This window comes from Macrotis lagotis, chromosome 1 (assembly GCF_037893015.1).
Source record: "Macrotis lagotis isolate mMagLag1 chromosome 1, bilby.v1.9.chrom.fasta, whole genome shotgun sequence".
Lineage (NCBI taxonomy): Eukaryota > Metazoa > Chordata > Mammalia > Peramelemorphia > Peramelidae > Macrotis > Macrotis lagotis.
The window spans coordinates 737,957,508-737,966,422 of NC_133658.1; the positions used below are offsets into that span (position 1 = coordinate 737,957,508).

At 34.3% G+C, this 8,915-nt stretch overlaps 1 pseudogene; it reads right to left on the reverse strand.

Annotated features, from left to right (window-relative positions):
• Positions 1-1,874: 1,874 nt before the first annotated feature.
• LOC141506482 (poly(rC)-binding protein 2 pseudogene) lies at positions 1,875-2,943 on the reverse strand (annotated as a pseudogene).
• Positions 2,944-8,915: the final 5,972 nt, after the last annotated feature.

Consider the following 8,915-nt stretch of genomic DNA (forward strand, 5'->3'; position numbering starts at 1 on the left):
AAAAGGTAAATATGAAAGAAAAATCATAAGGTTAAACTGATTTCCTTTCCATATAGAAAGATGACACATGTACCTTTTTTCATTATTAGGGCAGTTAGAAATATTCTACATAGAAAGAAAATTTGGAAATGAGTCATTTCTGTGAGATAATATAAAAAAATGGATAAGCAAGAAAGAGAGATGACCTGAGAGAAGGGGGAAAGGGAAAAGAATGAGGACAATTTTCTTAAATAAATGAAACACAAAGAAAAAAGTTTTTGTGGTGGAGAGGGGAGTGATAGGAGTATTGCCAATTCTGGAATCTCACTCATTTAAAGTCTTTTAAAATGAGGAAATATATATATATATATATATATATATATATATATATATATATATATATAAAACATAAAATGAGTATATGTATATAGACATATGTGTATTTGTGAATGTACATCTATGCATATATTCATATATGTATGTATATATACACATATACTCAACTGGCAATATCAATTTTTGTTACTCAACCAGGAAGTAAGAGGGGGAAGAAGACTGAAGTAAAGAGAGAAGAAAATAGGGCATATAAAAGAAGACAGTAGTCAAAATAAAACAGACTTTAGAGGAAGAACAAAATTTAAAGGGAGAGAGAGAGACAGAGAGAGAGAGAGAGAGAGAGAGAGAGAGAGAGAGAGAGAGAGAGAAATAGAAGTGGGGGCAGAGCTGGGTGGTACAGTGGATAGAGCACTGGCCCTGAAGTCAGGAGGATTTGAGTTCAAATCCAATCTCAGACCCTTAATAATTCCCTAGCTGTGTGACCTTAGGCAAGTAACTTAACCCCATTGCCTTGCAAAAAAAAAACAAAACAAAAGAAGAAGAAAAAGAAAAAAATAGAATGAAGACAAATGCAGTTAGTAATAATAACAAAATGTGAATGGAATGCAAATTGAAACCAATAGGAAAACAGATTAGAAATCAACTGGAGGGGGTGGCTAGGTGGTTTGGGGGCGGCTAGGTGGTGCAGTGGATAGAGCACTGGCCTTGGAGTCAGGAGTACCTGAGTTCAAATCTGACCTCAGACACTTAATAATTGCCTAGCTGTGTGGCCTTGGGCAAGCCACTTAACCCCATTGCCTTGCAAAAACTAAAAAAAAAAAAAAATCAACTGGAAGTGGTAAATGGTGGTAAATAACTTCAGTAACTTTGCCAAGTAAATCCTAAATGAGATCACAAAGGTTTGAAGACAATTGAAAAAATAATAACAAAAATCCAAATAAGATGTTCTTTACAAAGATCACACTTAAAACAGAGGGACACATAACTTAAAGGCTGGTACAGAATCTATAAGTAAAAAAAAAAAAAAAGATTTTTCAAGGCTAATTTATGGAAGGAGTTTGCTAGAATTGCTCTCATAAAAATCTACCTTTTGGGGGTAGGGGGTGGAAATATATATTTCAATCCTCAAAGTTTTGTTTTCTGGATTCTCCAGTGATTCAAATGAGAAGTACATCTACATGAAGGATTTAATAAGAATAAAATTCATATGAAGCACTGTTCTATTCAGTTCTACTCAAAAGAAAAAAGTTTCAGTCCATTTCTATTTTTTTTTTAATTTCTGATATTACTGGACAAAATTAAATGCATTAATATTTTCTCACATTTCAATGACAAAAATAGACAAAAAATTCATGAACCTCACTCCAACCCAAAAACCCCCCAACAAAAATCAGGGGAAAACTTATAAAACTAAATATGACTCTCAGCATTAATATCTGAACAGAGGAAAGGAATTAGAATTCCATAATTTAAAAATAAAATCATGAGTGGATGATAAAGTTGTGCAGAAACTGATAATTTGCAAACTACTTAAGAAATAGAATCACTGACTTCTGAAACTACACAGATAGATCATGGGTGGTGAACAGCAGAAAGATGTTACGTGTGAATTTGCACTGTCCCCATCTAACTGTCTTCAAAGAAAGCCTAACACTGATTACATACTAGATCAGGCTAATGCTGGAAGTAGATCCAGTGATGCTAACCTGCCTATCAGTAGATCCTTCTATTGGATTGGTAGTTTTGGTCTGAGTCCCAGATATCTGTTGCATCTCATTTATTTTAGCAACTTGATGCCCAATTATACAGTCAATCATCATATGGGAATGAGGAATTCTCAAGAAGTATTCTAAACAAATGCATCCAAACCTGTCCAAAAGCCTTTTACCTGGGTTCAGTGCCACTGAATATAATGTCAATATGCTTTATGAAAAAGTGAGACTTTGGTATGGCCAACTAGTGTATCTTGGTCAGCTCAAAAAGCTGTCCTTTCAGGTCAGGATTAAAGTATGTGAACAGGGTGTTATTGGAAAAGCTCACACTGTCACTGTCTGTGATGTACCTGTTCTGATCACTTGCAAAGATGACTGAAAGCAGAACCAATTAGACTCCAACATGATGATTTGGATCCATTTCTCACACTCAATGATAGCTTGCAGAATGGCAGCACCAGCAATGGCCTGTTTGGTTGATTTTTGAAAGCCTCTTTCATGCCATCTGAACCTGAGCCTCTGCACTCTATCTTATTTCCTTCATTGTGCATCCTTCTTTTTCAATGAGAGAACCACACAGACTAGCAAGGACCACAAACCTCAGGGTGACTGGGCATCTCTGGGCAGCTATACTCTTGGTAATAGAGCTGCTGGTGATGTATTCCAGATTGTCTACAATAATAGCAAAAGCTTTAAAGATTGCATTGTTGGGTACAGCCATATTCATTATTTTCTCAGGACATTTGCTTTCTGAGATGTTGATGCACAGCACTCTCTTCATGCATCTTCTTAACTGATACTCCTTTCTTTCCAGTTATGATTTCAACTTCTTTTCCATACATAAATAGCCAGATGATGAAAGTGACATTGAATCCAGCTCAATCATATCAGTATCCATGTCAAGTAGTATTCTGGAGATTTGGTTTTTTTAAGTGGTCTTTCGTCACTGAAAGTCAAACACTTTAAACTTGAAGTGAGTGAAGGGGAAAGGGGGGGCAGGTGGGAAAAGAGTGGGAGGGAGATAAACAATAAGGAAGGTCACATAAGAAGGTGAAGGGGCACTCAGGGCAGGTGGAAGAGGAAGGGGAAGTTTAGGAAGAAGGGTGAAGAGCTACCTTGGGGGAGGTAGAGGGCAGGGTTAGAGTCCCACCCCTGCTGCCTCTAATGATCTGGTAAAACTTAGCATTGTTAATGAAAACCTTGAAAAGGGAAGAGGTAACTATAAGTACTCTTACCTCTCCCAGGTTTTCTTTAAGCCTAGTGCATCTGAGCAAGTACTAGATATCTGGATCAATCTCCCCATGACTTCCAAGAAAGAGGAATATCCACTGGGTTCCTATTTTAATTTGGAATTGTTGGTACCACTTCATGAAATCCTTTACCCAATTTCTATAGTAATGAAATCATACATTCATTTCATCACAGTAAAACATAAAACATCAAATACATAAACAACCAAAAACAGATAAGCATATAATGATTTACTGGAAACCAGTTTCTAGCTGAAAACCTGTCCTGAGTGAACCACTAAAGCAATGACTGTTGAGATTCGCCCAAACCCAGAGACATCAGATTTATTTGTGTATTTAGAACCCAAACTCTCTATACATTGTAATGTATTTCTGACTCTGGAGATACTGTGAGCAGTTAACAGGGGAAGCCTGTTTTCTCTATCTTAAATGATATAGTTGACTCATCAGGAAAGTTTGAAAATATTTGAACTAATTAATTAGCCCATGGTTGTTGACCCAGAGTACAGACTTGTCAGTTTTGATGTCTTTTATTCCTCATCTTTTTTTTTCCAGCATTTTTCAGTCTCTTTCTCCAGTCTGAAATCTGTGAAAAGCTTATTACTATTTAAATTGGGACCTGGGGTTGAACTCAGGGAGTCCATCTAGTGCATCCCTTTATTCAATGTTCTGGGTTTATGTTCCTTTTAAGAAAGAAGATCTGGTTAAGTGTGTCATGCCTTCCGATGTCTTTGTGTGTGTGTGTGTGTGTGTGTGTAAGTCTGAATGTGAAAATAATTAATTGCATATACATATTTCTCCTTGGCTGATGCCATCCAGAAAATTTAATTTTAACTGTGTCACCCATATCTTTATTACTAACCCCATATCCTACCCATCCTTGCTAAGGTAACTGGAATTTTACCCTTTACATTTTTAAGCTAATGATTCAAACTTTGCCAAAAAAACTCAGTTTTGAAGAGCTAAACATGCTTACTTATTATCAACAATTTTCTCTTTAATATGAGTTAAAGAACTGACAATTGATAAATAATTCTCCAGAGAAGGCTAATTAACTTAACATGTAGGCCCTAGAGATTACATCATATGAAAGTTGTTGAAGGAACTAGGATAGAGGACATTTTCTGAGTGGATACTGATCTGAAATGATGGAGGAAATTCCTATCTGATGCAATCACAAGTCTCATCCCATCCCATAAAAGAGAGTGCCAGTGGCCTCTTTGCCTCCAAATATCCAATCTTTTAATGATTGTCTCCAAAAATTCCTTTTTTTAAAATGCAAATAGGTAGCCAGGAAAAGGTAATAGTTTAGCCATCATTATATGTTATCACATTAGGATGGATCACTTGAAGAGAATGGAGCAAGACACTAGGGGAATTGAAATATGTGACAATATGTATGCTTATTTAGCAGACTGAATTTATGTTATGTGCTGTGCTACATGAACATTGTAGCAAAGTCTCACCTACTTTGTTCTAAGTCATAAACTTTTGTTATAAAGTCAGAGTTAGAATGTCAGAGGTAGCAGCCAGTTTATTCTAGCCAGAGTTTCTTTATCCTGGGGTCCTAGAATAGATTTCAAGGAATTGGTAGATTTGAATAGTGAAAAATATATCAATTATTTTCAATGCTTTCTAACTGAAATTATTATTTCCTTCAGTTATTTAGATAATTATACTGAGAAGCACATCTATAAGCTTTTGCAAAGAGATTTCCAAAGAGGTCCATGATGCATAAAAGTTTAAGAACTCATTCTAATTAAATTCCATTAGAGGGATGATGATAAATAAGAAGTTCAGAGATTAGCTTAAATTATATATATATATATATATATATATATATATATATATATATATATATATATATATTTAACATCAGAGATTTAACAAGACCACAAGATTATCACCCAAATTTGGAGAAGATTTGGTACCTCTGGAACCTTTTAATGGTGTGACTTGGATTGTAAAAACCTGGGGACATTGCTTTAAAAGTTTAAAGTGCTATTTAGATTTAATATTAATTTTCATTAAAGAAAATTTAACTGATTATTTTTGGAATAACATCATGAATGGAAGTTGGGATAACCTTCCAAGTTTAGCAAAAGTTGCTATTCTCACTATTTAACAACAAGCAATTTACCAAGCATAGGTTCTAAACCAAGACTGGAGTGGTGCAATGGTGCTCTCTGGTGGTTATGTCTTGATTTCAACTCCCATGAAAATGAATGAGACCTCTTGGAAGGGAGACTAAAAAAGTCAGAAATTTAAATAAATCCTACTTCTCTGGATTTAATTGATGGTTCAATTGTCTATGTATTCCATGGACAGGAGTGGTGAAAACAAAATTGGGGTTTCTATTGAGGTGTTTTGAGGGCTAAGACATTGCACAATTTGACTGCTGGTGTAGCAAGGACCAAAGAATGGTTTCTATACTCTACTATCATGTCATCCCTGGGATAAGGGAGGAGGAATGATATTGTAAGAATATTCCCACAGTTTTGAGAAATCCAAGGACCTGTTCCTTGCCTTAGAAAACACAGAAGGGATGTGAAGTGACTTGTTTAGGTAAGCATTTTTCTTGTGTTTTCCTGTGGGAACTCTTTTTAATTTGGAGGGGGAAAGGGTTGAAAAAAGGTTCCTCCCAATTCTAAAAGTATATATTTCTATGAAATCTATGAAAGATGTTATTGATACAACTCTTCAATTTCCCAAATGAAAAACAAATACTGAATTTGTTTGTTTGGGGCAATTCCTGGTCCAACTCCAATTAATCTATTTATCCCAATGAATATACACAAATTATGTTTATTTGTGTATTACATACCTGTATGGATAGGTATTATGAACAGTATAGGCAGATAAGGATAAGGATTCTATCTTATTTATATAAAGAATATCTCATTGAATTTTACTTATATGTTATAATTTGGAGAGTTGGAGGAGAAGTTATGTGATTTGTCCATAGTCACAGACATGATAATTAAAAGTAAGTTTTCCAGCATAAGGATTCAGTTCTTTATTGTCTATGCTTTGCTGTCTCTATATCATAATTCTTAACATTTTTTCACTATGTATTTCCTCTTGGAATACAATTTTATATTATTTGAAGGAAATGTTATATTTCAGTTAGAAGTTAGTAAAAATAAAACTTTCATTGTCCCATTCAAGTTAGCAAACCCATAAATCTGTTCATAAATTTCTTAGGGTTGACTCCAAATTTCTTCATTGTAGTAAGCATTAGAGACTGTATTTGAAAATAAGATATACAATAGTATATCTATAGTTCCCTGTATCTGAGAGGACTACATTGAAGCTAAATGATTAACTACAATTTGTCATAAGAATTCCATGAGAATCTGATAAAAGGGGGAAAGAAAAATTAAATAACTGAAACATCTTAACTATTGTACAGCATCTTCCATTTTGAAGTATGAAAAAATGTACTTCCCTTGATTATGTATCACATTTAATATGCTCTGAAATGTTTCCAGGGCTTGATTCAATCAACACAGTTCCTTTCACAAATAGGAGCATCTGAAGGACCTTACTGCACTTAGGAATCCTTCTTTGATTTTGATTCTGTGCTGGACATTCTCCATAATGTTGGTAAGCAGCTCTCACAAACTTCTCATTGTTGATAAATTTGGCTGATTTTGTAATTTAGAAAGTTATCAAGTAAAATTATCTCAAATTATTCAAGCAACTGTATATGATTCTGACACATGTGGGAAATATATTGTTTTTATTTATTTTTAATTTTCATTCATTTATACATGCATATTTTCAAGTTACAAAATTTCCCTATACCCTGTCTTTGCACCCCCCTTCCTTCAGTAGGGAACAGTCAGGTTAGCATTATACATACATATTTTGTTAAACATATTTAGAAATTAGCAATTTTTGACATGAGGAATTAGGATTGAGGGAAAGAGGTATATAAGAGATATTTTTTATAAAGCATTCAGATTCGGTAGGGTTTTATTTTTCTTTGTGTTTTGTTTTGTTTTTCTTCCTCTGTTGGGGATAATATAGTCCTTAAACATTCTAGTACAGTTGTTCTAACTCCCTGGACTGTTGAGAGGAATTGCTTCCATCAAGGCTGTTCATCTCATAATGTTGATGTGTACATTATTCACTTGATTCTACTCCCTTCACTCAGCATCATATCCCATGTCATCCCATACTTTTCTAGAGTGCTATCATTTATGGATTCTTATAGAACAATAATATTCCACAATATTCATGTACCATAACCTGCTTAGTCATTCTCCAATTGATAGACAATTCTTAGATTTCCAGTTCTTTGCCATTACAAAAAGACCTGCTATGAATATTTTGGACTGAAAAAATTTCAATTTCAAATTCAAGATTCAAGGGAAACAAACTTTCTGGAGAAAAATATGGAACTATACCCAAAGAGTAATAAAACCATTCATACCCTTTGACCCAGCAATTCCAATTCTAGGTTTATATCCAGAAGAAATAATAAAAAAAGAGAAATGTCCTACATGTTCCAAGATATTCATAGCAGCTCTCTGTGTAGTGGCAAAGAAAATTGGGGAATGACTAAACAAATTATGAGACATGAATGCTATGGAATACTATTGTTCTATAGGAAACCATAAATGGTTGGACTCATGACTTATAGGATCTGATGCTAAGCAAAGGGAGTAGAAACAAGAGAACATGTACACATCAACAACACTGAGAAATAAGCAACCTTGATGGAAGCAGATCCTCTCAGCAGTCCAGAGAGCTAGGACAACTGTATTAGAATGGTTATGGACTATATTATCCTCATCCAGAGGAAGAAAAACAAACCAAAACGAAACAGAGAGAGAGAGAGAGAGAGAGACAGACAGACAGACAGACAGACAGACAGACAGACAAAGGACACAAAGAACACTTCAGAATCTGATGAACATGTTACAAAAATTACCACTTATGTATCTCTTTCCCTTAATCCTATTTGCTCACACTGAAAATTACTAATCTATAAACATGGTTAGCAAAATATCTACGAAGTTAACCTGACTGTTCACTGTTGAGTGGAGGGTGGTGGGAAGGGAGCATGGAAGGAAATTTTGTAATGTAAAAATATGCATATGAATGTGGTTGAAGATAAATAAATAAATAAAATTTATAAAAAAAATTCAAGGGAAACTGAAAAAGGTAATTCAAAACAGAAAAAAGAAGAAACATGAATTTGAAAACAGGATGAACTTGTCTCTATTTCTATATGATAACATAGTATTTGTAACTGCTAAAAAATTTATTACTCTTCAGAGTTTACATAGAACATGTGAATATAAGATGTTTTTAATGGGTTGATGCACTTCTCCCTCAAAAAAAGATAAAAAGGTGAGGAAGAAGTTGGCACTGGAAGAAGGAATGGGGAGATAGAATGGGGTAAATGAAGACCGGCTACCACAAAGTTCTCACTTAGAAGGCAAATCAAAATATGTTGTCTATTGTTTCAATAAAAAAACCTTTAAAAGTAAGGATGGACAGCCCTGACAAAAAGGATGATACTATAAGCCAATTAAGAGAAAAATGAATACTGTATCTGTCAGATCTATGGAGATTATAAGAATTTATAGCCATGGAATAAAGAGAGAATATAATAAAATATAAAATG